We start from the raw sequence: 26,908 nt of genomic DNA, 5'->3' as shown, positions 1-26,908 counted from the left end.
GAGAGCCATCTAGGATGGCAGGGACGGGGTGGGGCAGGGTACAGGATGGGATGGGAGCATCCCCTCGCCCAAGCACCAGGGGCTAGGACGGCAGGGGGAAAGGGCAGGGACATTGCCACTGTGCCGAGCTCCTGCTCATCGCTAAGCAAGCCCAGGCTTTCCCCAGAGAGGAAAGCATGTCACCATACTCATCCCCCCTCTCCCCAAACCAGAGTGAGCAAGCACACGGCCCCACAAGCGCACTGGACGGCTGTCCACCGGGCCTGGGATGGCCGAGTTTTCCCAAATCTCAGGAGAAGTCCATCAGAAGCTGAGTGGGGGACAACAAACGGAGCGATGACCCTGAGCCACCTGACCCTTCCCCTGCCTCATCCTGCATTTTCTCCATACCTGTTGTCAAGGCCTGTAACAGTGCCCCACCCGGACGCAGGGGGACAGAGACACACAGGGCCTCTGGTCCCTGACCTCCAAGCTAGAGCCAACAGGCTCTCCACATCCCAGAATAACCCAGGCTGTGGGTACCACCTGCTCAGGACAAGCCTTGATCTCCCTTTAGCATCACACAACTGTGCTACGTACAAGGACCATCACATCCAACCTACTCTTTTCCCAAATAGAGCACCTCAAACTCAGAGAGGGAGAGTGCCCTTGCTCAGGTCACACAGCAGCAGAGGGGCAGAAACGCGCCTCAAACCCCAGACTCCTGACTCGTATCCCAGCTCAGCAGTGGCTTGGGCGCTACAGGAGTCACCAGCTTAGGAGATAAATGGTGATTGCCCAGGGGCTGGCTGGGTACCATTAAGTCCTACAGAACGGGACCAGAAAAGAGAACCCAAACATAGTAATGAGCTCCCTGTCCCTAGAGGGATTCAAGCAGAGGCTGGACAGACGATCTCCTGGCAGAAATGACACTTACAAAATTAAAGAACAAGACCCGGGTTTTCAGGGTGGAGGAGGAGAATGACTTTGACATTCCATCCTTATTGTGTTATCTTATGATTCTTCCCCAGGGAGGCAGACCAGTGTCTGATAGTGACGAGAGATAAGGCTGATGAGGTCTTCAAATCGGGTTCCACTCCTCCAGCCTGCTTCAGGGGCCACCCTGGGAGAGGCCCGGCAGGTGAGGACCTGTCTCCTCAGGGTGGACTGACCTGTCGGGCATCAGAGCCACAGGGTCCAGGGCCCACCTACTTTTTGGGGCCCACAGAAATGCTTAGTTTCTTTTAAAATCAGAATAAAGAAACTGAACTTTTAGGTCAGAAAAAATGTTTAACATATAATATTAATATACTCATCTTTATACCAATGCAGTCATAAAGTATAATTTTTAATATTTTTTAATGAAGGAAAGAGCTCACAAAGGCAAAAGTGCCTAAGGTCAAAGTCATAATGTGGCCCTTCCTCCCCATGTAAAAAATCACTTTTATCTATTTAATATACTGAGCTCCCATGTAAGACTTCATTTGTGAAAGCAATCTTTGGCTAAAAAGATTTTTAAAATCTTGTAGTGGGTAAAAACGGTTTTTCTCTACAAAAGTTTAGGGTCTTAACTTAGGAACAGACGACATGTGGTGTCCTATTAGTCACCGAGCTTTTCCAAGCCAAAAGCTCCATTCGTTTGACCCATCAGCACCTCCCAGTTCTCACCACCAATCCTGATGCGTCACTGGCTTTTTAGGCGTCAGTGTTTCTCAGTAAGAAATGTAGACACACTGTGCGTTATCCTTTTCACGTTATTTCTAAGGAATGTCTCGAGACACAGAAAGTGCTAGATGGAAAATAACACTGCCAACCTCTTCAGAAGGGGATCCCACACTTCGGACTTGCTCCCAAGCACAGTGACGTCTCCTTTATTCCAAAAGGAGCAGTTCAAGTCTGAAGGACGGAAACCCTGGGAACTGGATAAACGAGTCAGACAGTTCCGTCAGGAGAAGGGAGAATCCTTTAAAGAAAGATCTAGCTAAGGAAAACTCAGCAAATCCCAGGACAGTTCCCTGAGCGAGGTTGTTGCCGGCCAGGGTGTGGAAGCATTGCTGGGGGAGTTTGTTAAAATCGCAGATTCTCGCCCTCCCCCCGCCCCTGAGATCCAGAAACAGCAGGTCTGAGGATGAGGTGTGCACGTGCCAGCTGCTCTGCTGCAGGAGGCCCTTTCAGAAAAGTGCTCATCTACTAAGGATGAAATAGGTTTGGCAGTGTCCCCAAATTGCTGGGCCCTTGTTTCCTGGTGCTAGTTAGGGGTGAGGCTCGGCCTTGTGGGGCCTCCTGTTCAGTAGCCTCAGAAATGGAATGGGCACAGCCCAGTGGGCTTCTCTCGACATGCAACACCCCCAACACACACACACACACACACGCACGCGTGCCCAATCCCTCTGCTCTTCCAGCTTTATCCTCTCCGGAACGGCTCACCCCACCCCGGGGCTGAAGAACGGGGGCTCCAGCACGGACATCTCCTCCAACCTGCTCACTGTCAACGTGGTTCAGTTCTGGGCCAGAAGGAGCGATAGCCAGGAAACCTCACCTGAGATGGTGAGAGCGAACAGCCCATGGCCGGAACCTGGGAGGGTGGGATGAGGAGCAGGTGCCAAACAGACCCAAGAGCCCCAGGAAGGATGGAGCTCCGGGGTCCAGAGTGGCCCAGCCTGCTTGCAAACACCAGAGGGGTGTGGTGGACACTGTTTTGTTTCGGCCTCTTCAGCATCCATTCTTCCAGTACAGAACTCTCCTGTCCTGTCACGAACCCACAATCTAAGTGGTTTCACGGGCCATCCCCAGCCCCCCACTCCAGGAGAAGAATCAAATGACCCAGGGACATCCAGTCAGAACAACACACCCTCCTGGCACTGTGGCTGGCTCAGGGATGAGCCTGTGACCCAAGCTGGGCCGACGGGAGCCTTCCTTGGGACTTTGGTTGAAAGCCTTGGAAAACAGATGCTCTCTTTTCACGGGGACTACTCCACTGAGGGGAGAACTAAGTCTGGCGATGCTACAGCCATTCCTGCCAACACCTGGGGAGGGCCTACCTGAAGGCTACGTCGACACCAGGAGACGAGAGCGGAGAGATGGAGAGCAACACATTTCGGATAACCTCATCTATGTATCTGGCCCAGTGCTGGGTTTCTCAGTAGCTATGCCCATCAGTGGCCCTTTTGGCGTAAGGAAGGTTGAGATGAGTTTCTGTCACTTGCAACCGAAGGGGTCTTGACTCAAATGGATGGTCTGTTGTATGAACTGGCAGATCTGGTTTAAAGTGAGAGGGAGTCCTCACTTTGCTGGGAATCAGCGTGACCTTGGGCAAGCCACACGACCTCTCTCAGTGTCCATTTCACCCCAAGCTCCCAAGGTTGTGGTGGAGAATTAAGTTATATCACAAAGAGTACATGAAGCCCTTCGGACGTGATTTAGCACTTGTAGGTACTCAACAGATGTCAGGAAAGAAAGCAGCAGCCTAAGAGAAGAAAGTCGCAGGCACCCCCACTTGCTAAGGAAACGCCCAGCCTGAGGATAGCCCGGCAGAGCAAAACGCCCACCAGAGACCCAAATCAAAGAGGAACATGTAGGAGAAGTTCTTTCTTAAGAAGCCTAACCCTTGGCATACGCTCTGCACTTCATGGAGCTCAAAGCCGCTTCATACCCTCCTCTGTCCCCACAACCCTTGCTACCAGAATGAGAGTCTCCAAAGCAGACAGTGGCACAGCCTTTACAAGGGCCCGTGGGTAACAGCATTAAAATGCAGTCTCTGATCCCACAGCGCCTCTCCCAGGATGCCATCTTCCCAAAGTACCCTCACAAACGCAAAATAATAGTGATAAAAGAAGCACTCGTGCTTCCAGTCATGACGGAGGAAGAGGGGCCAGGTTAACCAGCCGCCTTCAACAACCAAGAAACTGGAAAAAATATACGAAGCCATGATTTCTCATCATTGGGCCACAGGCAGCACAGGACAGGAATCCCTGAGAGAGGAAACGCAGACAAGGTGGGGTCTAGGATCGTGCCTGCTAACTGCTGGGAGAATTTCCCAGTGGCAGGGCAGGGAGGGGGAAGGCCAGCAGAGTTCGGGGGTCCCCCTGAGTTGAGGAGACAGTTTAGCACTGGGGAGGGGAAGGAAGCTAGAATGTGCAGGGTAGAGAATTGGAGGAGAGAGAGGAGCCCAGGGACTGAACAGCCAAAGCAGAGAAATCTCATAATATACAAGGGCATCGGGTTGAGTACTCAGAAAAGTATGGCCTCAAGAGTGGGGAAAAATTAGTTCCAGACCAGGGACCTTCTCTGGAAAGAGCCAGACGGTCAATACTTTATGCTTTGTGGGTCATCGTGGAATGAAAGAAGCCACAGACGTAATGAACAAGCATATAGCTGTGTTCCAAAAAAACTTTATTTACAAAAGCAGGTGGGGCCGGCCCCATGGCGCAGCGGTTAAGTTCACATGTTCTGCTTCTCTGCGGCCCAGGGTTCGCTGGTTTGGATCCCCGGTGTGGACATGGCACTGCTTGGCAAACACCATGCTGTGGTAGGCGTCCCACGTATAAAGTAGAGGAAGATGGGTGTGGATGTTAACTCAGGGCCAGTCTTCCTCAGCAAAAAGAGGAGGATTGGCAGTAGTTAGCTCAGGGCTAATCTCCCTCAAAGTGGCAGGCCAGATCTGCCCCACGGACTGTAGCTGGCCAAACTTTGGTGTTTTCTAAAGACAGCTCTGGTCCCACAAACAATTTAACTGCTGTGGTAGGCAGAACAATGGTCCCCCAAAGATGGCTGCATCCTAATCCCCACCTGTGAATATATTAGGACACATGCAAATGAAATCAAGGTTGTTAATCAGACGACCTTGAGATGGGGAGATCGTCCTGGATTATCTGGGTGGACCCAGTGCAAGGGTCTCCCTAAACAAATGAAGGAGCCAGAATAGGAAAAACAGACCCACAGCAGCATGAGGACTCGGCCCAACATCGCCGGCTTTGAAGACGGAGAAATGGAGCCACAGGCCGCGGAATGCAGGTGACCTCTAGAAGGTGGAAAAGGAAGCAGAGTCCCACCTACAGCTTCCAGAAGGAATACAGCCCTATCCACACCTTGATCTTCGTCCAGCGAGAACCATTTTGGACTTCTAATCTCCAGACCTATAGGCTAAATCTGTGTTCTTTTCAGTCCCTAAGTTTATGGTAGTTTGTTACAGCAGCAGTAGAAAACCGAAAGAATGAATACAACAGCAATAACAGAACAAAGCACAAAAAATATTTACAGATTCCTAAAACAGCCAGCACCGAACAATGTGAAAGTCACAATGTCTGTCAATCAAAAGTTACTAGGCATGAAAGAAGCAAAAGATCAATTAATAGGAAGAGACCTAAAAATGACACAGATGAAGACTCTAAGAACAGTAAGACAAGTATCATAAATGTACACCATAAATTCAAGAAGGGAGGGGAAAACATGAGCTTGTTAGAGAGAGACACGGGACATATAAAAAAGACCCAAATCAGGGGCCGGCCTGGTGGCATAGCGGCTAAGTTGTGCACTCTGCTTCGGAGGCCCAGGGTACACAGGTTCAGCTCCTGGGCACGGACCTAGCACCGCTCATCAAGCCATGCTGTGGTGGCATCCCACGTAAAACAGAGGAAGATGGGCACCGATGTTAGCTCAGCGACAATCCTACTCACACACACAAACACGCACCAAAAAAAACCAAATCAAACTTGTGGAGATGAAAAACACAATACCTGGGATGAAAAATACACTGGATAGGATTAAGACAGACTGGACACTAAAGAAAAGACTGACGAACTTGAAGACACAGCAATAGAAACTATCAATGAAACACAGAGAGGAAAAAGACGGACAAAAATAAACAGGGCATCAATAAGCTGCGGGACAGCTTCAAAAGGTCTAATATACACGCAATTGGAGTCCCTGAAAAAAATGAGAGGGGACAAGGGAGAAAAGATACGTGAAGAAATAATGTCAAAATTCCCCAAATTGGTGCAAACCCACAAAACCCAGAAGCTCAATGAATCCCAAGCAAAAGAAACAAACAAACAAAAAAAAACCCCAACTCTCAGGCACATCACAATCAAACTACTTAAAACCAGAGATAAAGAGAACATCTTAAAAGTAGCCAGAAATTTTAAAAACACATTACGTACGGAAGAACAAAGACAAGAATTACAGCCAACATCTCATCAGAAACTATTAAACCGGAAGACAGTGGATCAGCATCCTTAAAGCACCGAAAGAAAAAAAAACCATCAACCTAGAATTTGATAGCCAGCAAAAATATCTTTCCAAAATAAAGTACAAAAACTAAAGAGATTCGTGACCAGCAGACCAACACGACAAGAAGTGCTGGTTCTCAGGTTATAACAGCCAGGAAACTGGCAACACCCAAAATACCCATCAGAAGGGGACCGGCTGAATAAAATATGGTAGATCCTTAAGATGGAATGAAAACCTAAGCAGATCTATTGGGGCTAACTTGGACCAACCGCGCGATATCCTATTGAGTGAGAAAAGCTAAGCTGTAAAACCATACGACTGGTTCACATTTGCACCTGTAAATGCATAAGCAAAGACCTGGCATGATGTACTCCACTGTCCTACTGTGCTTACCTGCTGGAAATGGGGCTTAAGAAGATGGGGAGCAACGTGGAGGGCCCTTTCCATTTTCATTCTTTATTCTACTTACTTCTGTGTCATCTGAATTGTTTTCAAAGAACATATATTCATGTGATTTCAAACTAAAAATTTAAAAAAAAAATAGATTCCCCAGCTGGGGTTCAAGGCAAGCCCAACAGACAGTAAGTTCTTGAGAGCTGGCTAGAAAGGTCGAGCAGGCGAACACAGCCACTCACACACCCTTAACTGAAGGAACGGTGCTCCTGTATCAGGGAAGGTCGTCCTCTTTGACAGAGCGTGCAGCTTCAGGACGAACGCACATGGAGCGGTGAAGGGGGAAGGGGACACTCGCCTACCCAGCCAGATCAGCCGAATCAACGCTGCCGATCAGTGAGGTGACAGATGTGACAGCCACAAGTGAGGGTCAAAAGTGAGAAACAGGATGAGATCCAGACACTACAGCATTTCTGTAAATTCTTAAAACAGGCACACAGAACAAGAGCCCACATTTTGCAAGAAGATGTATAAACAAAAGACGCACGTTAAATAAACAGAACGAATGGCTTGGAGACAGGGGTAGAGCAGAGCAGGAGGGGGGAATGGGGTAACAAGAACCAACTAAAGAAAGAAAGGGCTGTACACAAGCCAAAAATGATCACGCACCCTACACTGAGTATAAGTGACCTGCCACCCATGAGCTTGACAAAGGAGAGGCGAAAAAGGTAACATTCGAACGCTCATTCTGTGCCGGGTGCCTCAGTATTAACTCACTTAATCTTCATACTGAACTCTCTCATGGGGTTCTCTGATCGCTAGTGTATAAAAAAGGAAACTGAGCAACAGAGAGGTTCAGCAACTTGAACAAGGTCACACAGGAAGGAAGCAGCAAAGGCAAGACTTGAATGCAGGCTGGCTGGCCCCGGAGCCTGTGCTCCTCACCCCACCTAGGCAGTCTCTGACTCTACCTACCCCACTTACAACGAGAAAACGGAAGCTCTGCCTTTCCTACTCAGAATCACAAGAAGTTGGAGTCAGAGCCTGTACGGCACTTCCTTGGGCCCTTTATGTGGATGCAAAAACAGGCCCCAAAAGGCACACGGGAGGCACCATGAGGCCAAGAAGACCCAGGCCAATGCTCCCCCTGTGTGGCACACTCGGTCCCACGGCTCCAAGGCTTTTTAGAATCATAGAGAAGGAATGAAACAAACCAAAAACAGCCTGAAACACAGTAACTTGGAACAAAAGACCGCGTTAGGGGCCAAGGGAGGACAGGAGAGACACAAAAACGGCCTCCAGGCTTGTGCCCCAGCCCCAAAGACAACAAGCAAGCATGGGGTCAGCCACTCTAAGGTGGCGTCTAGGAGCGACGACACCCCGTGGGAACCTGGAGCCTGGCCCGGCCTGCCACTCAGCAGGGATGGGGACTCCGGCCAGGGAACAGGGGCTTTGCCGGGCCTGGGTTCGTCACGTCCCGGAACAGCCCGTGAGGCCCTGGCACGGGTGCTGATGTATCAGCTAATGTCTCATTCAAGTTGTCAGCGTTTTGTTAGAGCCAATTCAGTGGGTAATTAAGGAAAAAGGTGGGACCAGATGGGGAAGCAGATGCTAACTCAGCCGCCAGTACCGCTCCCCGCAAGTGTCTGGGGAAGCGCGGGGCAGGCCGAATCCCAGCAAGGAGGGCGGAGCGACAGCAGCCCAGACAGGAGCGGGAGAGAGAGGATGCCCAGCTCAAAGATGAAGAAACTGAGGCCCGGAGAAGCGAGGGGCCTGGGGGCTGCCGGGAGGATGACAAAGAATGAGAATGAAAAGAAAATGAGAAGCTTAAAAAAAGCAGCGATTCCACCCTGAGGCAGGACTGGAGACGAGGCAGGACCCCCAAGCAGACCAAAGGACCTCTGGAAACAGGGAGAGGATGGCGCCAGGAGGCAGGAGTCGGGGTTCCAGCCTCAGCCCTGCTACTCCCGAGCTGCCTCACCTCAGACAAGTCACTTTTGCAGTCTGCGCCTCAGTTTACTCATCTGTAAAATGGAGGAAAGGATTCCTGTACAGCCCACTCAAAGGAAGGATGAAGTTAACCGCTGTGCACAAGGGCTGGGGATGGGAGCCAGAATGCTGGGGTTTGGCTCCTGGTTTCACTACTCGCATTTCTCCATCTGTGAAATGGGAGCAACAGTACATCCCTCACAGGTTTGCTGTGAGGATCCACTGAGTTAATGAGACTCAGAAGAGTGCAAGGCACTGCACTCTTCTTACTTACTGCGTAAGCGCTCAAATGACAACCCCTCCTACGGCCACAGAGCCAATAAAAAGTGACCACTGTGACATTCACGGAGCCGGCCAGAAAAATACTGATGTTTCGATGTTAAGCGAAAAAATCAGGATATAAAACTTCATGCGCTATGACGACAGCTATATTACACAAAGGAAAAAAGACAAAATTAACATAGAAAAATGCTAATTGTGATCATGAAGCTATAACAATGATGGATTTGTTTTCCTTGAATTCTCTATATCTCAAATTTTTAACATATGAATAACTGCTTTTATAACCAAAAAGGGGAGGGTTAAACACAATGAGTTTTAAACAGTGGGGCTTTTTCATTAGGTTCCTAACTTATAACATTAGAAAGACGGAGTAAAAACAAAAACCGAAGGCAGTAGTAATCTAACCTGACATTGAACCCCAGACCTGCAAAAGGGGGAAAGAGGAGACTCCTCGCAGGCGGGTGGCCCAGGGACCACCACCATCCCCTCTCTTCTCCACCCCCGGAGACAGACCACAGGAATATAAAAATAGGAGGCTCTATTTCTACAAAGTTCTAGACCAGATAAAGTAATCTAACATAAAGATAATCAGAACAGCAGTTCCCTCTTGGGGAGGAGGTGGCAACTGACACAGAACACAAGGAAACATTCTGGGAGATGGAAATGCTCTATATCGCAAGAGAATGTGAGTTCCATGAATATATCCATTTATCAAAACCTTCAGCAACCACTGTCCGTTTTACTGGTGTAGGTTTTCCGGAAAGAGCTGTAATAATACATCATCACTGCGTGGGGAGGGCAGGTGGAGGCACAGACAATAAAGAAAGGTGACATGCTGATGACTGCTGAAGCTGGACAGTGGCACATGGTGCGTACTTATACAACTTTGCTCTGCATACTGTCGAAATTTTCCATAAGTTATTTTTAAACAGGAGGAAAACAGTAAGGGGGATTCTCAAAACATTCAATACGGAATTACTATATGATCCAGCAATTTCACTTCCGGGTATAGACCCAAAAGAATTGAAAGCGGGATCTCAAAGAGATATCAGCATCCTCATGTGCACAGCAGCATTACTCACAATAGCCAAAATGATCGGGGCCGGCCCCACCACCGAGTGGTTGGGTTGGCCCAGGGTTTCGCCAGTTTGGATCCTGGGTGCGGACATGGCACCGCTCATCAGGCCATGCTGAGGTGGCATCCCACATGCTATAGCTAGAAGGACCCACAACTAAAATATACAACTATGTACTAGGGGGATTTGGGGAGAAGAAGAAGAAGGAAAAAAAGAAGACTGGCAACAGATGTTAGCTCAGGTGCCAAACTTTAAAAAAAAAAAAAAGATCGCAGTATCCATCAACCGATGAACGGATAAACAAAATGTGGTGAACATATATATGCACACACACACAGTGGAATATTTTTCAGCCTTAAGAAGGAAATCCTGACACACGCTACAACACAAATGAACTTTGAGGATATTATGCTAAGTGCACTAAGCCAGTCACAAAAAGACAAACCCTGTATGATTCCACTTACAGGAGGTACTCAGTGTGGACGAACTCACTGACAGAAAGTGGAGTGGCGGTTGCCAGAAGCTGGGGGAAGAGGAAATGGGGAGTTAGCATTGAACGAGTGTAGCAACTCAGTTCTGCAAGACGAGAAAGATGTGGGGATCGGGGGCACAGGAATGTGAACAGACTTAACACCACTGAGCTGTACTCGTAAAAATGGGTAAGAGGATAAATTCTATGCTACGTGTATTTTACCAAAATTAAAATCTAAAAAAAAAGAGGTCCTGAAATCCAGAATCGGATTTAACAGACAAGCCACCCACTGAGGAATTTCTGCTAGGCGTCAGGGAGGTGGGGACCAATCAAAGGGCACCATGGTGCACCATCTCATAGCCGCCCTCCTTAAGGTTCTGACACAGAATCGATAAGATGATCACCAAAGGCAGTGGGATGGGGTGAGGGGGGTGACAGGACCCACAGGACCCCCCTCTACGAAATTTCCACAGAGAAATCCCAATGGCAGCTATGCTCCTTCCAGTTAACGCTGTCCAACTCAACCGTGACCCCATCACGGAAAAATCTCGTGCAGAGACCACTGGACACTTCCCAGTGTAGCTTCACTAGACAAATGAGGGGACCCAGCCTGAGAGCATCTCCAGACCCCACCCGGCCCTGTCAACCCCCAGCTGCTGCATCCCTCAGCTGTCACATAAACTCGTAACATCCAGCCCTCCCCTTTCAACTCAAGACACGAAGAAGCAGCCACTGCTATCGTGTCAGGGTATAGACCAGACCCAAACAAACTTTTCCCTATTTAGAATGAATAAATGAAGCAAGTGGGGGGAGGGCAAAGGAAACAAAACTGTGTAACAAAAAAAGGAAATAGGCATTCCACTCAAGATTCAGAGAAGGAACATAGAAAACAGTGTTCCTCTAGGAAGCTGAAATAAACTTTAGACACTCTCTGCTTTGTGCTCTCAACAAAACTGAAGAAAACGAGAACAGAGGGGAACGAAAGGAGAGCTCAAGGAGTTAAGGAGAGTGTGCGAGGAACCGAAGGATGACACCGCAGAATGAAAACCAGCATCAGAAGCAGTAAAGAGCAGAACTGTCGGAACAGGAGACTGAGCAAGTGATGCACAGAAAGGAGAAACTTGAGAAGCACTTAGAAAACTCAGAGGAAATAAAGACTAAAATAATCAAAAGAAGAGATAATTATGGAAAACAAACAATAGGGGATATATGGCTATAGATGGATAACTGCCAATCCAAAAAGAGATCAGACCAGTGGCACATGTACATGGAACAAAAATTTCCTTGAGCCAGCCCCGATGGCCTAGACATTAAAGTTTGGCACTCTCACTGCTTGGCGGCCCGGGTTTGTTTCCTGGTCGTGGAACCACACCACCCGTCTGTCAGCAGCCATGTTGTGGTGGTGGCTCACACAGAAGAACTTATAACTAGAATATACAACTATCTACTGGGGCTTTGGGGAGAAAAGAAAAAAAGAGGAAAATTGACAACAGATGTTTGCTCAGCGTGAATGATTCCATGGAAAAAAAAAAATTTCCTATTATTAAGAGCTAAATCTGTGGACTGAAAGTACATGCTATGCACCTGGCAAATGATTAAAAGACACCAGAACACAGATATCGCCTGGAACAACCCTGGAATTTCAAGGGTAAAAAAAATGACCCAGGCATTTGGGAAGGTTGGGGGTGGGGTGAGGAGGAATCAACCACAAAAGTAAAATATCGCATGGCCTCTGAATTGTCTTCTGCAATATTAACAACATGAGACTATGGAACTACTGAGAGAGAAAAATATGTAACTCCAAAACGCTCCACCCATCCAAGGCGCCATCCACATGGGAAGGAATCAAAAATATCTGCTTAGTTATACAAGTACTTAGAAAAAAGAAAACTATAATTAGATGAAAGAAGTAAAAAAAACCCACATTGGGTATCATAATAAATATAAATAGGGGTAAGGTCCATATTAAAAGACACAGACACTCAGACTCTGAGTATTTTAAATATAAAAAACTACATCCTATGTAAAACAAATAGAGCTATTTTTTTAAGGGCATAGAAAGGCTAAAAGTAAAATAAATATGTAAAATTATACCAGGTAAATCCCAACAACAGAGAGCAGGGAGCGCTTGGTAAAAATCACTAGAATTAAAGGTAAAAGCAGGAAATGCATTATAAAAATTATAAAAACTAGAACTCCAAGTAGAAAGCATAAACAGGTCAAGGAGGGCCTATTTTTACAGATTAAAGGCATGATCCATAATAAAATGTAGCAGGCAGGTATATTTCTGCTAAATAACCTACAATAAAATGTAGAAAGTAAAATATAAAGAGCAAAGGATAAAATCAAAAGAAACATTGTAGTATTGGAAGACATGGAGAGATCTCAAATTCCTGAAATAGTAAACGGAAAAACAATACAATTAGGGCCCCACTGAATCTGAATCTGAAAACGTAATTAATACTGTAAATGATATATGAAATTGACAAATGTATGTATACAGCAAACAATAAACCCAGAAGTGGAAATCACTGGTTTTGCAAGCAAATGAAACATTTACACAAACTAATATTTTAAAAAGAACCCAGGGAGCTGGCCTGGTGGCACAGTGGTTGGGTTGGTGTGCTCTGCTTTGGTGGCCCAGGGTTTGCAGGTTTGGATCCCAGGCACAGACCTACACACCGCTCATCAGCCATGCTCTGGTGGCGTCCCACAGACAAAATAGAGGAAGATTGGCACAGACGTTAACTCAGCCACAATCTTCCTCAAGCAAAACAAAAAAAAACAAAAGAAGAATGGCAACAGATGTTCGCTCAGGGCCAATCTTCCTTACCAAAAAAAAAAAAAGGAATCCAAAGATTTCTAAAAATTACCAAAAGCAAAACCATCACTGGCCACATTCCCTCACAATAAACTAAAGCTGAATAAAAATAAACACTAATATAAAAAAATCACACAAAAATTTAAATTATACTTTTAAATAATCTTTAAGCTAAAAAGAACATTAAAACTAAAATTATAGAATAGTCAGGGGAGAAAATAGTAACAGTACTTCACAGTAGGGCGTACAGGATGTGACCAAAACTGTACTCAGAGGAAAATTCGTTGATTAAGTACTTTTATTACTAAACAGAAAAAAATAAAGAGCTAAGGATTCAATTTTTAAAAATCTAAAGAACACAGAATGGTGAGTTTATGTAACATAAACAGAATAATTTGGAAATGTTTTAAGTAGTGAGAATTGACAAATGGACAAATTTTAAGAGGTGAGGTGCGAAAACAATAAACAGGTCTGAATACCAGTATTCAACCAAAAAATAAAGAAGGAAAAACACGACGACACGGAAGTCAAATTAGGAAATATAACCAAACAGAGGACGGCTTTAAGAAAATTAGATTCTGTTCGATGCAAATACAGTTCAAATTCTTGATGGGATAAAAAAATTTCTAAGAAAATATAAATGACTAAAACTATTTCAACAAGAGCAAAAGCCAAGAAGTTACTGAAGAAAGAATTACAGTGGAAAATAATTATCTCCAAAAGCCTAACAAAATAGAGAGCTTTAAAGGCAAGTCCTTTTAAACTTTCAAAAGATAGATAATTCCCGTGCAGTATAAATCATTCCTGGCTGGGACTACAAATAAACATCTGGCATGCATGCTTAAACTCTCATTTCCTACACTCTTACAAAACACTAAATTGTTTACACATGACAGGGCCTCAGAATCCTTCTCAACACAGCAGTCTCAGCAGCCACCACCAATAGGTACACAGTTTGAAATGTATTTATCTTCCTGGTTCCAGATCATGGAAAATGATGCAAAGCTTTCCAATTTATAACCCACTGTCCTAGCACAACCCTCATAAAAGAATGAGAAAAAAAGCACACTAGAAATAAAACTGCACGACCATCTCGCTAATGAATATAGACACAAAACACTGCAAAATGGACCGAGGATGCATTAAAATAATGAAACACCACGAACAAAATGGGTTCCTTCCAGGATGGTTTAATATTAGGCAATCTATTAATATAATTCATCACATCAGCAGATCAAAGTAAGAAAACCATATGGCCATCTGGGTACATAATGAAAAGGCATTTGTTAAAAATTCATCATCCTTTTTCCCCCTCTTCTTATTAAATAGCTGTATAGCGGGGGAGGGCATGATTCACATCTCATTGCCAAAGAAAAATCCAAATACAGAAAAGTGGAAATCACTCCTAAATCATACCATTTACCTCCATCTTAATAAAATTAAAAAAAAAAATCTCTTAGCTTAGCAACTCAGAAGGATGCTTACTTAGTGATAAGGAATACATAGCAGAAACCAAAATAAGACTTCATACTTGATTACAAAATGCTAGAATCCTAAAAAGAAAAAAATGCTAGAATCCTTCTCATTAAAATAAGAAATAATACAAGAACATTTGTTGTCCCCCTATTACTCAAATTATTCTAGAAGGTTTTGTCAATGCATAATATAAGAAAAAAAGAACACTACGTAAAGAAAAAGGGAAATGAGTATTGTTTGCCTATATGTTACTGCCTACCCGGAAACCACGAGAAAGCATTAGAACTAAGAAGATAATATAGTAAGTTATCCACTAACAAAGAAACCACATAAAAACCAGTAGCTTCTCTATGTATTTGCATTAATTAGGTAAAATCTACAATGAAGGAAATTATCCCATTACAACCGCAGTCAAAAATATCAAAAACATACCTAGGAACATACTTAAAAATAAATGCCCAAATCTTAAACGTGCAAAACTAGCAAACTTTACGGTGGGTCATACAAGGGAGCAGGAATGAGGAGAGATGGACCACGTTACTGGACGGAAAAACTTACCACTGAGAATATCCTTCCCACTCAATTCAATGCATAGATTTAATACAATTACAATCACAAGGCAATTTCATCTTAAAAAGATGATTCTGAGGTTTATCTGGTAGGATATAAGACGGAGACCAATGAAAATTTTGAAAAGAGAATAATCAGGAGAGACGTTTACCAAACACTAAGACATTTTAACAGCAACATTCTTGAAAACATGGGTGGTACCAGAAATAAAATTAATACATGGCTGGTCTGGTGGGTCTGTTTCGGGACTGTTTTCTACTCCATTCAGCTGCCTGGCCATGTCTATGTCAGCTCCACCCTCTTTTAGCTATTGGAACATTAAGGTATTTCAATAGGATCATGGGCCGAGTAACGATGCTTCAGTCAACAAGGGACCGCATATACAGCACGGCCCCCATGAGATCATCCCATGTAGCCTAGGTGTGTAGTGGGCTGTACCATCTAGGTTTGTGTAAGTTCACTATGATGTTCACACAATCACCAAATCACCTAACGACACAATTCTCAGAATATATCCCCGTCATTAAGCGATGAATGACTTACACACGTTTGGAAAATACGGCCTCAAATCCACCCATCTCTTGGTCGCAGTACTACACAGCCAATTCATCAATCATTTGCTATCCCTTAGAACCACCCAGCCACGGATTAGGTGGGGCCCACGAAGCCATTCCGCCCAGGAGTAGCAAACGTGAGCTGGGCCACCATCACCCTGCCCTCCCCGTGGCAGACATCACTAATCAACCTCAGCATCTCTTTCCCACTGTGATCCACCCACGGAATTGATAATCAATCACAGCTGGAATTCACCACGAGACCCCCTCAGACCCCCCTAAAGTCCAATCCCTCCATATTATGGATGAATTTGTTTTTATTGTCACAGTTTTGCAAGGCAGAGCAGAAAAAGTTCATTATCTCATATTCTAGACAACAATGTTTCCAAGAGGGAAAATTAACACCCCAAACTCAGCTCAGGCCTGATAAGGGATAGCACCCTCAACACCAGGTCTCTCGCACCCAGTCCTCCGGTCCTTCCACTCTCTATGTCCTATATCCCAAATAGACCCAGATACACGACTAATGGGCCTCCATGAAGTTTCCACCTTCTCTCCAATAAAAAAAAACATTCCAAAGGAACTAGCCAGCAAATCCCCCTGTAGAACTTACTATGTGTCAAGCACTGTTCCAGCGCATTTAATACTAACCCATCTAATTCGCATTCTACCCATTTTAGAGATGAGGAAACTGATGCAGAGAGAAGTTAAGGAATTTGCCCAAAGTCACGTGGTCTGCAAGGGGCAGATCTGGGTTTTGCATCCCGAGAGTCTGGCTACAAAATGAACATCCTCGGCCACTTTACTGGACCGTCTCTCGGAGCAGGAACCTAATGACTGTCTCTCCTGGGGCCAGAGCAGCATCGCGTGCCACAGCACTCAGCCCCCCGCTGCAGACTTCAGCCAGACCTCATGTGGGCCTTTTGTAAAATTACTCTGTAACGAACATCTTCAAATGTAAACTATTTTGATATTTTAAAATCCTCTCCTTTGGCGACATTTCCAAAGAGGGATTACTGGGTCAAGGGGAGATATTAGTTTCACACATTTCTGCCATAAACACACAGAGTTTTGGCCATTCTCTACAGGCGCCTTTATTGGTTCTCAGTTTTGGGAACCTCTGTTGATTTAGAGAAGAAATATCATAAATTCCTCAAAAAGGGCTTTGTTGATTTACTTTCTTATTATGAAAGAGGTTCATGTTCAATGAAGAAAACTTGGAATATGGATGCAAAAGAGAGGAGAAAAGACCGCCAATCCTATCCCTCTCTGAGATAATTTCCATTAATGATGCTGTCAGCTGAGGCTCGCTGGAGCCCCCCCCACCCCCGAGCTTTCTAGTCACTTGTGGAAAACTGGTCCAAGCCCTCCCCAGACGCAGTTCACCTGGAGCTCCTGGGTTACCTGCTTCCTGAAGTCCCACCTTAAACCGGAAGTTACAAAGATCAGTATTCATCACGAGGATGGATGAGCCAGGCAGGCAGGACACACCTGAGCTATTCCTTACCTGTTGGATAGGAGGGGGAAAGGGGTTCCGGGTCACCTGCTCAGGACAGCTGGGAGGTCCTGGCAGGGGAACCTGGAGGCCAGGGGGGCTGCAGGCTAGCAGTTTTCAAGCAGCAGGTCCTGACCCAAGGTTGGGTCTTGAAATCAATTTAATGAGCCACAGCTAGCATTTTTTAAAAAAAGAAAACACAAGAGAATAGAAAATATGAGAATGCATCACAAGCGGTTCAGTGTCATTACTGTTCCCTGCTTCTGCCTTACTTATATGAGCACCTGTATGTGTATAAGATCATGATATAAAATGGACTTCTTCCTGGGGGTCGGTCACGAGGTCTGATGGCCACTGCCCGCACAGCTCCTCCCTCGCTCTGAGACTCTGAGCAAGTCGCAGGCCTCCCAGAGGTCAGTTCTCTTAGGATAACAGGCAGGAGGAAGGAGGGTGTATTTGCAAAAACCACTTTGCAAAGTTAAAACGTGTTCCGACTGAGGTCTGATTACCAGAGACTGGCCTTCGTCCTCTGACTGTCCGCACCCCCATCTTCCTCCCACTGACGGCCCCATTTACCCCCGGCCCCCAACAGAGAGAAGAGTTCTGATTAACTGACCATTCTGGAGGGCCCACAGAAAGGAAACCACATTGGGGCAGAATTTTGTGACTCATAACTTTCCAAGAATTAGATTTACGATAAAATATACTCAACACTAAAAATTCGCTGAAGTTCATCTTTCTTTGATGATTCACGTTGTTTCATCAGCCCAGAAGGCTCTGCTCCATCCCTTTCCTCCCACAGACCCATCTCTAGACCCTCAAATCTTCTCTGTCCTTGAAAGCCAAGCTCAAATGCCACTTCCTCCAGGCAGTCACCCCAGATTCTCTTTGCCAGGATTCATCTTTCCCTCCAAAGAAACACCCTCAGCAACCAGTCTTAGAGCTCTGAACACTTTCTACAGCACATGACAGACAGCTGTGAACAGAATTCACATGGATTCAGCACCCTGGCACCTGTCAAGGGTCATCGCCTAGAGCTGGAACAAATATTCACTAGTTGGTGGTGGATGGATAAATTCCAGAAGTGTTTGGGATCTTGAAAGACAAAGGATTATCATTCAAAAATGGATTATCAGCGTAAAGGCAGAAAAACGAGTTATCAGAAAATTCTGGCTAATAAGATAAGATTAAAAATAATTGACTGAAAAATAAATATTTGTATAAACAAACAATGCAAGGACAGACAAGAACTTAATAGAGGTCATCTCAGAGAGGTGTGGTATTACACTCTTTTTTGCATATATAGTCTAGAACATGAACCCCTTTCACGATAATAAAGTCAACAAAACATTGTTTGAAAGAATTTACCATATTTACTTTCCAAATCAACAGAGGTTCCCAAAGTCTACCACCAAAAAATGCCCAAAAAGGGGCAGGATATATAGAAATGTGTTAAACTAATATCTACCCTTGACCTAGGAATCTGTCTTTGGGAAGACATCCAAAGGAGCTGGCTTTAAAACATCTGAATATCTTACATGTGAAAATGTTCATTAGAGTGTAATTTTACAAAGGAGAAAAATTAGAAACAATCTCCACGTTCAACAACAGAGCATGGGTTAAACAAACTACGTTCATTCTTTTCTGTGAATATTCTATAGTCTTGAAAAATGACCACAGGAAGACAAAGAAAAGCTGGGGGAAGGAAAAGGCAGGAGGCAAACCTCTAATACATTATGATTCTAATAATAAAAATATGCTGATTGGGGCCGGCCCAGTGGCGCAGCAGTTAAGTCAGCACATTCCGCTTCGGCGGCCCGGGGTTCGCCGGTTCGGATCCCGGCTGAGGACATGGCACCACTTATCAAGCCATGCTGTGGCAGGCATCCCACACAGAAAGAAGAGGAAGATGGGCACAGATGTTAGCGCAGGGCCAGTCTTCCTCAGCAAAAAGAGGAGGACTGGCAGCAGATGTTAGCTCAGGGCTAATCTTCCTCAAAAAAAAAAAATAAGCTGATAACATAATGAGAAGGAAATGCACCAAAATTTTAATAGTGACTATAAAGGGGCTGAAATTTACTTAGCACAATCTTTTTATTTCCTTATTTTCTAATTTCTCTGTAATATCATTAGGTTACTTTAACCATTTAAAAATTAACTTATTAAAACAAATGTTAGCATCTAACGGCAGCCAGGGAATAACCCGTTTAATAATATCCTTTTTGGATAAACCATGACTTTCGCTTCCCATCCAATTCAAAAAGCACAAACTAGCAGGACTGTGTGCCAGGCACGATGGGGGCAGAGGCATGGACAGTCCCTAAAGAAAGAGATGGGTGCCTCCATGTGACACAGTGCATTATTAAAGGGACTCCACAGGCTTTGAGGCTGGACAGATCCAGGCTCCAATCTGCGCTCCGTCACTTTCCAGATGTAGTGGACGAGGGCACCGATTAGCTACCTAGAGCAAGTGACCCAACCTCACGGACCCTCAGCTTCCTTATCTATCACGGCACTGCGGCCCGTCTGGGGAACCAGGAGCCCAGCAGAAAGCTGCCCCAACGTGGCGAGCACCACATGTGGCAATGTACATGCTATTTGCTAAGACCGTTCCTTCTAAGGCGCAATTCTAGTGTTAAAGTTTATTTTAATGGGATCAAATTCAAAGTGTTATGAACACCAGAGAACATTACAGAGAGCCCAGAAATAGACCTAAGTAGATGGAAATTTAACGTTAAGATAGAGATGGCATTTCAAATCGGGGAGGAAAAGATGGATCATTCAATTATTGGTGTTACAGCAGGTAGCTCGCCATTTGGAAAAAAACAGACCAGATCCTCATGTCCCTCCTCCAAAGCAAAGACATTTCAGATAGATAAACGATCTCAGTATAACAAAACAAAACCTATATAAAAGAATCGCAGAAGTAGGGATGAATATTTTTATAAATTCTTGTTTTTGTTTCCAGGTATTTAGCACGATAAACAATCCTATTCTGAGTACTTATGCACATCTTGCATGGTATGCCGGCACAAGTATTTCTTGTAACTTTCTAAAAAACAAATTGTGGATCTGTCAGGTTAGACAAACGTTTAACTTTCTTTTTTTACCATCTTAATCATTTTAAGTGTACAGTTCAGCAGGGCTAAGTATACTCACGTAGCCGCGCAACAGATTACCAGAACTCTTCCATCTTGCAAAACCGAAACTCTACCCCCACTGCACAACAGCTCCCCACTTCCCTCTTCCCCTGGCAACCACCATTCTACTTTCTGTCTCTGCAATCTTGACTACTCTGGGTACCTCAAATAAGTGGAATCACACAGTATTTGTCTTCTGTGACTGGCTTATTTCACTTAGCATAATGTCCTCAAGGTTCTCCATGTTGTAGCACATGACAGGATCTCCTTCTTTTTTTAAGGCTGAGTAATATTCCACTTTATGTATACACCATACTTTATCCGTTCATCCATCAATGGACGTATGAGTTCTCTGCACCTCTTGGCTCTTGTGAATAACGTTGCACTGAATATGGGTGTAGAAATATCTGTGTGAGTCTGCTTTGAATATACCCAGAAGCAGGATTGCCAGATCATACGGTAATCCTATTTTTAATTTTGGGGGAACTTCCACACTGTTTTCCACAGCAGCTTCACCAACAGTGTACAAAGGTTCCAATTTCTCCACATCCTCACCAACACTTATTGTCTGTTTTTGTTTTCTTTTTTTTTTTTTAAGATTTTATTTTTTCCTTTTTCTCCCCAAAGCCCCCCAGTACATAGTTGTGTATTCTTCGTTGTGGGTTCCTCTAGTTGTGGCATGTGGGACGCTGCCTCAGCGTGGTCTGACGAGCAGTGCCATGTCCGCGGCCAGGATTCGAACCGACGAAACACTGGGCCGCCTGCAGTGGAGCGCGCGAACTTAACCACTCGGCCACGGGGCCAGCCCCTATTGTCTGTTTTTTGATAGTGGTCACTCTAATGGGTATAAGGTGATATCTCATCGTAGTTTTGAATTGCCCTTCTAATGATTAGTGATGTTGAGCATATTTTCCTATGCTTGTCGGCCATTTGTCTATCTTCTCTGGAAAAATATGTATTCAAGTCCTTTGCCCATTTTTTTAAAAATCAACTTACTTGTTTTTTGGTTGTAGAATTGTAGGAGTTCTTTATATATCCTGGAAATTAACCCCTTATCAGATACATGATTTGCAGATATTTTTGCCCATTCTATAGGCTGCCTTTTCACTATAAATTCTTAACGTGGGGGAGTCTTTAAGTGTGACACCAAAAAAATACAGTCAGAATCCAAAATACAAAAATGTAAACACTAAAAAAGCAAACATCTCATTCAACCACGACTAAATAGCATTTTTTTAAAAAGTCTAGAAAAAGAAATACTTGGAATCTCAAAGCAGAGTCAATCTCTCTAAAATTCAAAGAGCTTAAAAAAAAAATAAAGGGAAAGATAAACACCCCAAGAGAAAAATGGGCAAAAGGCTTGAACAGATGAATCAGAAAAGAAGATATGCAAGTGGCTAATAAAAATATACCAACAGATGTTCAACCTCATTGGTTTCCCCATCAAGACATCAACAATTAAAAATACTGGCCATACAAGGTGATGGCCACGACGTGCAAAACGCGTGCTCACAATCTCCTAGTAGAAACGTAAACACAGAATGTGAATACGCTGTGGTGCACGATTTGGCCTTTTAGAGAATGATGCTAAAGAGATCACCATACAGGCAAGACACATCACGTGTACAAAGATCAAAAATAACCAAAATCCAATAGGGCACTGAGTTTCCAGACATATATACAGTGGGAACACAACACAATCAGTAAAATAATAATGAAGAACTGTATTTACTGATCAAGATAGATATCCACACCTTTAAAAAAAAAAAAGAAAGAAAGTAGGCTACCGAACAGCATGTAGAATATGACCCCATCTGTATAAAGCTGTAATCATATATATTGAAATATGCAGAGAGAGGACGTGAATAACGTTCATCAAAATGTGAGCAATGGTTATCTCTGGGTGGCAGGATTTTGAGTGATTTTTTTTTAAGGAAATAATCACATTTCTGTGTACTGCTTGAGTGTTTTTGTAACGAATGTATTATTTTTATAATCATGGAAAAAAGAACCTATTTTCACTTGGGGAAAAAAATAGACGTGGAGAACCAACTGTTGGACGGCCATTTCACACTTAGAAACCAGAAGGGAGACAGCCCAGGACAGCGCGGTCAGGAGGTCCCAAGTTCAAGTTCTAGCTCTGACACTAACGACCTGAATGACCCTGGGCAAGTTATTTAGCTCCTTTGTGCCCTGGTTCCCTCACCTGTAAAACAGACATGAGAATAACTCTATGTCATGGGATTATCTTGAGGATAAAGAGACTAAGTTCTCAAAGAATATTATTTCATTCTTCCCTTTGAGCTCATCATTGAAAGCACCTCTGTACCTGGTACATATCAGGTGCTCATAATGTGACAGGTGATTGAATGCGATGGATGGTGAACACAATGGTGAACATAAGGAAGGACAGACATCTGAAGGACGGACAGATGAAATGGTGGGTGGGCGGGTGGGTAGAGAAGGATGGATAGGTGAACCAGCTGGACAGATGGACTGGCGAGTAGACACAGGGTATGGCAGCCAAAGATGAACACATCACTATATATCCGATCCTACATGTTCCATGTGATGTCAACACAATCCATAGAGAGGCGGCATTATGTCTCTCCCCGTGAACTGGGGCCTGTCTTTGTAACTGCTTCAACCAATAGATTGAGATGGAAGTTACGCTGCTTGACTTCTGAGGCTGAGTCATACAAGGGGACACTGTGTCTGCTTGCCTCTCTCTCTCTCAGGACAGGGGCCTCTGGGGCTTCAAGGCACCATATAGAAGTCAGGCCATGTATGAAGCCTCCATGTGGGGGAGACCACCCAGAACTAGACAGATAGGTAGACAGATGAGAGACAGATAGGTAGGTAGATGGATGACGGATGGATTCTGGCCTTATTAGCTCCAGCTGTTCAAATCCTCCAAGCCCTGGCACCAAACAAGAGAGTGGAGAAGCCTTCAGGATGACCCTAGCCCGGGCAACCATAGGACCACGACCACAGAGAGACCCTAAACCAGACCAATCAATGGGCTACTCCTAAATTCCTGACCCAACAAAACCACAAGGTACAGTAAGTAACAACTGGTTTGAAGTCACTAAGTTTGGGAGCGATTTGTTACACAGCAACAAATATCTAATACAGATGGCGAGATGAATACAGAGGTGGGGGCAGGGGACTGATGCTGAACGGACGACCTCTCTCTGTGGAGCCCTGGAAATCAGCAACATCCTGTGCTAGATACCAGGCGGTGGCACCCCTCCCGTCTGCTCCAATAGCCACCTGCTAACCTTCCATCCCAAGCCTTTCTCGTCTCAGCTGCCTATACTTCCAAAACCCAGCCCTCTGAGCTCTGACCCTCCTGTCCCTGAACTCAGAGCACATGCTTCCTGAGACCACCTAGTCCAACCCCTCATTGTGTAATAGGGGAAACTGAGGCCCAAAGAGTGAAAAGAAATTACCCCCAGACCATGCTGGAGTTAGGAGCAGGGCTCAGATAAGAGAGACCGCGGTTCCGGCCCCAAAGCCCAGGGGTATTTCTCCTCCAACAGCCTGTGGGCTCCAGGTATCCCCGAGTTTGATTCCTGCCTTCACCACTCACTGCCCGTGACGTCGCATCAAGGCGGCAAGCGATGCCACAGGCCCTGGCTGGGACGTGCCAGAGCTCTTGGCTCCAAGCATACCTTACATCTGTCTGGGCATAAATTTGCATTCTGAATCCAGGAGGCCCCGATTCCAAGTATGTCAAATGTAATTAATTACAGCAAACCTTCTGCAACTGTTTTCAAACGTGGTATTAAAGGCTCCGGGCGCATGAAACACACAACCCGCTGGTCTGCCGAGGAGAGCCGGAAGCTGGGGACCGGCAGCCTTGGAGGCCCAGGCCCAGGCCCAGGCCCCACAGAGTGGGGAGGGCAACATCCTGAGACCCCAGGGTTCAGTACCATCTCCAGAGCAAAAGTGAGGGCATGGACAGGGCATCTGAAGGACCCAGGTTCGAGTCCCAGCCCACCACCTATTCCACATCTTGGGCACGTGACATCACCTTCCCCAACTGTAAAGAGGAATGACTCCACACCTCAAAGGGCTGTGGCGAGCCTGCACTTTGGTGACCATTTGAATTTGAATTCAACTGTCCCCGACCAGCTGTGGACCCTTGGGCAATTCCTTTCACGTCTAAATCTCAGGTTCCCAGATATTTAAAAAAAAAAAAAAAAATCCCTACTCTCCAGGGCGATCGTATTAACTGAGATAATAGCTGTTAATTGCCCGAGTGCCTGGCATAGAAGAAGCACTCAGCAAATGTGCAATGATTAGACTTCAAGGCAGAAAAACTGTATTTTGCAAAAATCAAGTGAGATGAAGAAATCTAAACTTCAACCTTTTGACAGAAAGAGTTCTTGACTGAAAAACAAAAATTAGTAAGGGTGAATTTGCCATACATGGCTCAAACTCCCTTCCAAACGTGGTGAGCAGGAGAACTGGGCTGGAAAGTTGGAGACCTGGGTTCTAGTGTAGCTTTGCTGCTCCCCCGTGGCTCGTGGCCCCCTCCAGGTCTCTGTCCCACTGCAGATCAGGGGGGCTAGATGATCCCCACCCTGCCAGCTCTGTCCACTATGGCACTATGCCCTGGGGGTCTTCTAGAAGCCTTGCTTCCCAAATCACTACAGGGAGCAGACACGACTTAGCAAGAAAACGGCTTCCAGGCTCCCAGGACCCCAGATCCATAGTCCCTAAAGTGACCTGGCTTTCTATGCCCAAACCAGCCCTGAACTGTAGTCTGACTCAAAGACCCTGGTTAAAACCCAGAAACTAAACAGACTGGAATTTTTTGGCAAGCGGAGAGATTATCAGGGGTAATCTCTGAGATTTGTTTTTGCTCGTCTTGTTAGATTTACTTTCTTCCAAAGTGTTTAATTAATGTTTAGGGAAATGGAAAAGCAAAGTGGGAAACAGTTTAATTTTTTCCCCCTGAATTACTAATCTCTCTCTCTCTCCTTGTCTCTTTCTCTCTCCCTCTCATGAATTCCCATTACCCCTCCATTTCAGCCACCTCATTATGCCAATGCCTCCATCACTACATCAGGCTTCCTTCTCAGTCCCAAACTCTGAGTCTCGCATCCTGTCCAGTTACTTGACGAAGCTGCTGTGTGACCCTGGGCAAGCCACTGCCCCTCTCTGGGAGGAGCAGGTTAGCTTTGATCAGCACTGCCCAACAGAAATGTAATACGAGCCACACGGGTAATTTCAAATTTTCTAGTAGCCACACTGTAAAAAAATTAATAATAAATTAAAAACAAGTGGAATTCATTTTAATAATACATCTTATTTAACCCAATATATAAAATGCCGTCATTTCAACCTGTAATCAATATTAAAAAACATAATTACTGAGCTCTTTGACAGTCTTTTTTTCCTCCTAAGTCTTTAAAATCCGGTGTGGATTTCACACTGAGAATGCATCTCAATTGAGGCTAGCCACATTTCTGCTGCTCAACAGCCACACACGGCTAGCGATTACCAACACATATTAGATGGCACAAGCTTAGCCAATCTCTATAAACCTTTTTAGCTCTAGACTCCCCTGATCCAAAAAGAAGACCCATTTCACGACAAATTCCACCTCAAGCTAGCAGCACTCCACGGAAGTTCCCCTTCCCTGAGGCCTCGTTTCAGGCCAGTTTCCGTTTTATTTCAGATCAGTTTCACTTTCTGCTTTTCCAGCACACATTACAAGAACACCCACATAAACACACTTAAATTTTTATAGTTATTTTTCCCAGTTGATGAAATTAGGAGAAAAAAAAATCTCCAGCATCCAAAAACATCTTGATCTATTCTCTCTGAGCATGCCAAGCGCCCCGGCTAGGTGCGCTTGGCTCGCAAAACTCTGAGCCCAAAATAAAGCCAAAGGGAAATTCTCTGCAAAATTTCACTCGATAAAAATTCCCGTCCTCAATTCTCTACAAAAATGTCGGGGCTGGTGGGAATTCGTTTGGCAGGAGGCTCAAAGAGGAGAGGTAAGAATGGCTAGCCCCTCGGGCGTGCTGTCTTGGACAATAAAACATCCAGTAAGCCAGCCAAAACAGCTTCTGACTTTGAATGTTCCCAGCAAACCGCAAGTCGGGGGCTTGCCGAAGGACACCCGGGCTCCACTTAGCAGGACTCATTTCCACCCATGGGGGAGATCTCAGGTTTTCCTACTCCCTGGGGTACCCCCCGCCCTCCACCCAGGACCAGGGCTGGCCCCTGGAAAGCAAAGATTCCACTCCTCACACAGAGTTCGCTTCACTAGAAAGCGGGTTTCCCTGTGCTTTCCCTACCAGACCCAGGAGCCGAGCATCACCTGACTCCTTTATTCTCTTTAGCTTATACATGAAGCCTCCTGCTGCTCTGTCAGCCAAAATATTTATATCATTTTTCTGTCGACTCAATGCAGTCC

General features: G+C 45.1%; 1 protein-coding gene across 24 annotated transcripts in view; it reads right to left on the bottom strand.

The window, feature by feature from the left end:
* ZNF618 (zinc finger protein 618) overlaps nt 1–26,908 on the bottom strand; it is a 183,524-nt gene that overhangs the window by 146,126 nt on the left and 10,490 nt on the right. The window lies entirely within an intron of this gene.

The sequence above is a fragment of the Equus przewalskii genome, chromosome 26, assembly GCF_037783145.1.
Source record: "Equus przewalskii isolate Varuska chromosome 26, EquPr2, whole genome shotgun sequence".
NCBI classification, from domain to species: domain Eukaryota; kingdom Metazoa; phylum Chordata; class Mammalia; order Perissodactyla; family Equidae; genus Equus; species Equus przewalskii.
This window is presented reverse-complemented; position numbering and strand designations above follow the sequence as displayed.